Source organism: Nanorana parkeri, unplaced genomic scaffold, assembly GCF_000935625.1.
Source record: "Nanorana parkeri isolate BGI_ZX_2015 unplaced genomic scaffold, ASM93562v1 scaffold1827, whole genome shotgun sequence".
NCBI classification, from domain to species: Eukaryota; Metazoa; Chordata; class Amphibia; order Anura; family Dicroglossidae; genus Nanorana; species Nanorana parkeri.
In genome coordinates this window covers 106,871-111,889 of record NW_017308095.1, presented here as the reverse complement: position 1 = coordinate 111,889, position 5,019 = coordinate 106,871, and the positions used below count along the sequence as shown (strand labels likewise).

At 39.7% G+C, this 5,019-nt stretch overlaps 1 pseudogene across 1 annotated transcript in view; it reads left to right on the top strand.

The window, feature by feature from the left end:
- LOC108799826 overlaps positions 1-5,019 on the top strand; it is a 15,185-nt pseudogene that overhangs the window by 2,663 nt on the left and 7,503 nt on the right. Inside the window, exon 3 of the transcript XR_001942053.1 lies at positions 2,220-2,395. The product of XR_001942053.1 is annotated as an ornithine decarboxylase antizyme 2-like (transcript). The remainder of the gene's footprint in view (positions 1-2,219; positions 2,396-5,019) is intronic.

Here is a 5,019-nt window from a genome sequence, read left to right as displayed (position 1 = left end):
ATGTTGGAAATGCAACAGCATACTGATTATATTACTGGCATTCAGAGATGTAATATTCTCTTTTGAGCTGTAGATGTCAGTGTAGTGCAACGCTAGTCTTTGTGTGCTTACTCATCTATGATTTTACAGGATTTTTTCCTATCTATATGTTCTTATTCTTATGTTCTTATCTCGTTCTTATTTGCAGGTCAGATTTGGGTTGTTGGCATGTAGCAATAATGATAAAACCGTGCCATGTAAAACATTCATCTCCTGCCACCACTAATGTGTGGATGTGTGTGCCACTTATAAAGTCAAACTATACATAAAGAATAAAAAGTTGTACAGTACAGTATGCAGGGAAATTTCCACAAGGAAAATCATGTTTTGTCTCTGTACTTTGTGGTCTTAAGCCTAACTGAAAATGGACAATATTTTCTTAAGAATATTATAAACAACTTTTTTATTTTTATATTAACGTCTAAACAATATTGTCACACTTCTACCCTGGGCCTAAGTCTTCAAATAGAGTGGTGTCTTTATTGGATTGGTCAGTATAAAGTATATATTTTTTTTTATATGGTAACTGGTCAGGACACTTTTTTTTTTTTTTTTTGCTTCTTTAGTAAGATCTGCTCTTTTTTAACAGTAGGTTACTGAATGTAAAATTTGACTAGGCATCAGCATGTCTTCACACAATGCAATCTGACACATTGGCATCTCATGAGCGAGCTAAATGGGGAGCACATTTCCCAGTAAGAGATGTGTGAGGGGCCCTTGCAAGGACTATGGTTGCAGAAGCTGCGCTTCTGCAATTATACAGTGTTTTCCTTTTACAGAATGCACCTGTTTTCTGATAGATGATGATGATTATTAGAAAAAAAGGCAAATTACTCTGTTTCAGACCTTTTAAATGATTTGGCATCCTTTCTGGTCTGAGTTAAAATGTTCACACTTTTTTATCTTTGCCACGAGGGGTCTATTTATAGCTCTGTACAGTTCTTTGCAGACAGCTAACATGTACACAGCTTTATTTGTGTCTATAATTAGCTCATGGTAACGAGAGAGTTACAGAAACATATTATTTTTTTATTAAAGGTTCACCTTTTAAAAAATAAAAATAAAGTGCAGTTAAGGGGGTCACAGTGCAGCTTTAAAAAAAGGGGGGGGGGCTTCATTTACATGACATGCATGTAGGTCAAGTCTGCAGAGCCTGCCCAAAAAAACTATCATTCTCTAGTCCGATCTGTCCTGGCATAGATGTTTGGACTTGTCTGTTTAGATTGTAAGCCCTCCTTACCGTCTTGTCTTGTCTTGAATTGTATTGTGATTGTAATTTCTTCCTTATATTGTAAAGCGCTGCGCAAACTATTGGCGCTATATAAATTCTGTATAATAATAATAATCATATTTGTGTATCACTCAGCTGTAGATCCTCAAATCATCTCTGAATTGGTGAGGACACTGTCCTTCCTTCTGGAGGGTGGCTACTTATGTTCCCCATGGTCCCTGTATGTGTTGTAAGGTAGTCACTGCTCCAAGCTCGCTCCTGTGATGGACTACAATCTCAATACAAATTAGAAAACTAAACATGAGATTGTAGTCCATCATGGGAGCGAGCTTGGAGCTGTGACTACTTTACAACACACAGAGACCGTGGGGAACAAAAGTAGCCACCTCCCAGAAGGAAGGACGGTGTCGGCACCAATTCAGAGATGATTTGAGGATCTACAGCTGAGTGATACACAAATATGATACATTTTTGTTAATAGTTAAGTTACTTAAGTGTGTGTGTGTGTGATTCATGTCACCAAGGAGCAGAGCCATACCAGGAGTTTGGAATATGAACTGTGATGAAGATGTTTCTTTTCAGGCTCGTGGATCTCTTAGTTTCACACAAGGTTCAGAGCTTAAATCCAATATTAATCCTGTTAATCTAATTTATGTTTGTTTGCATTGACAGGTATGTGATGTTCATTTAATTACAGTATACTTGCATCATCCTGTTGGGCATTGCTAAATGCTTATTGTGAGCATGTAACGTGAGCGCCTTCTACAGATTTGCTGAGTGAATGACAATGAACTGTGTGATTTCTAGTAATAACTAGTTATGGTTAAGTAGGAAGAGTCTTCATAAAAAGTTTATTCTTTATTATTAAAATGGAATGTGTCAGATGATTTATATTGCACTGCATGAGTTAATTATTATTTTTTTCTACATATTTCCCATTGGTTGCCAGGATGAGAAGCTTACGGTTTCTCAGGATCTCCCGGGGAATGATGGGAAGCCCCGCCTTATCCACTTTCATTATAAGGTCACTGACGTGAAAGAATCTTCATGGAAGGCCAAGCTGTCAAACCAGAGCCTCTTTGTGGAAATCCCTGAGGGCATTCTAGCTGATGGAAGCAAAGAAGGGTAAGCGGTGAACCTAAGCTTTTTTTTTGTCACCACTATGTTGATGCCACAGAAGCACCAACATTTTAATTGTAAGCCTTAAATATAGTTGGCGTTGAGCTTTATTTAATCCTAGAATGTCCCACAAAACCGCAGCACATGACTGTATAGCTGTGACACTGTAACATACTTTCTCTTCTATCAAAATACTCTTGTTCCCTTTCACATAACTTAATCATAGAACAAAATGAATCAGCTGTTCCGAAAAGCATGATTTTGTATCAAAAGTGGCCACATAACATAATTCCAGTATTAGAAATGCAGCACACTTTTTACTGAAAACTTTAATTTTTTTTTTTCTCCTTTGCCTCATCGTTGACTACATGTGCAGGTATATGGGGTTTTCTTCATGTGTGTGGCCAGTCCTCCAATTGGCTGTATAGGTCTGAACCAAAAAACATAACTCCCTAAAACATAAAAGATAAGGTTGTGTCGAGTAAATAGATACCAAACACACCAAACACATTGAGTGCACCCATGAATAGGTGGCAAACTTCTTCTGCACTCAAAATTGTCCATAGACGACAGTTTAAAACCCTTTCCAGGTCATTAGTTACTGTGAGTAATGGCCCTAGAATGATTTTATCTTCTTACCGAATACGTGGCGGTATGTATGGCACAATTGTTTTTGCTTGTAGCCTTGTAGGGAAACCACATACATGTTTAGGTACAATCCTCTAGGGGGTTTTTTGGTGTGGTGTTTTTTTTGTTTTTTTTTAATATAATGTTTATACATGTTTAAGCTGTTTAATAGCCCCATGTGATAGCACATTATACGTGACAAGTTCTCCTTAAGAGCATATTAGGGGTCTTTTGGACCCCCTAATGTCACCTTTCTACTTTATTGTAGCTGATCAAGCACAGATGGTGCTTTTTCTCTTGCATCTGTGGCCAGGGAATGACTGCTCTGAACCCGGATGTGACTTATTAATCGTTGCTTCCCAATTCATATATAGGAGAGGATATCGTCGAACGGATGTTCGTTAGTCACCTTCTCATCTCGCCATGACGCCCACCATGGCTGTCCTGGGTCCAAAGAAGGGGCAGCCGAGCCTAGGATACATGGGTGGGGGCAGCAGCTTCTGAATCCCATGAATTGCTTCCAACACAAAGCTGACAGTCTGCTTATATGAGCTGCTATAGCGGCCAGGAATGAGTTTAAAAGCCAGTGCTGCTGCTGTCAGCCTTATGCTGGTGGCAGGGAAAGGGTTAAGCTATAGGAGTTTGCCATACTTTGAAGTACAGTAGCTATGCTGTCAGCTTGATGTAATGAAGGTGGTGAACTGGGACACAATCTTTTGAAGTGTGTTTTTCCCCCTGGACGTTATGGAAGTAAGGTAAAAGCATTTATATGTTATAACATAATGTATATATTATTCTATTTGAATGCTGTTACACTTTGGTAACACGTACATATTTACATATGCCCCCTCTGGTGGTCAGACTTATCATCTGTTTTTAATCAGCTCTGACCTGACCCATAGACTTGTATTGAGAGGAGCAGCAAAGCAACTAAACCGGAAACAGAAACTCTATATGGCTGCCCCGTGTTCAAAATCTATTTACAATTTTCTACAGAAACAAATGTCTTAAAATAGTCACACTCCTGAATAGGATTATTTAAAAATAAAAAAAATGAAAGGGCCTGTGTTGAAGGGCTTTTGTTTGCCTCAAACGGGTCTTGCATTGCAATACATGCCTATGGGAATGCAAAACCTGCTTGAAGCAGGTCAAACACTCCTGTCAATGAATTCCAAATTATCTCAGAAGTGCCTTAAACTGATGACAAACTGATACCTTCTACACAGGCAATTTTAAGACTTCATGCACTGGTCACAGTAGTTTCCTATATACAGTAAACTCCCAGTTATCCGGCACCCACGGGGATCGGTAGGTGCCGGATAACTGTGTCAAATAACTGTAACCGTTCCCTGTTGCGGTCCCATTCACCTGCAGGCTAGCTTCTGCAGCCAACAGGTGAATGTCAGCAGCCGAGAGCAATAGCCAGACTGGTATTTTACTTTTTCATATTGCAATAGCCTATAGCAGACTGGCTGATGAAGCCCCGCCCACTGAGCAGAGGTGCGGAACTGAGAGAAACCAAGTTCTCTCTCCGGTCCGCTCCTCTACTCAGTGGCCAGGTGCAATAGCCAGCCTGATATTGGCTATTGCAATATGAAATAGCCATAAGCAGGCTGGCTATTGATACCCTGCCTGCTGAGCAGAGGAGCAGACCGGAGAAAGTTCTCAAGTCTGCACCTCTACTTGGTGGGTGAGGTTTCAATAGCCAGCCTTCTATTAGCTATTTCAAATTACAATCGCAAGCTGGCTATTGCAATCCCACCCACTGAGCAGAGGAGCGCTTCTCTGCTCAGAGGGCAGGTACAATAGCCAGCCTGCTATTGCAGTTTGAAATAACAGGCTGTCTATTAAAATTAATTGTTTACATTCTGCTGTCGACTGCGGAATCTAGCCGCTGGTCGGCAGCAAAATGTAACAAAATAATTTTGTTAGCAACTAAATAAAGTTAACTAAAACGTTTTAGACTTATTACAGTAAACTCCCTATTATTCAGCATTCAAGGA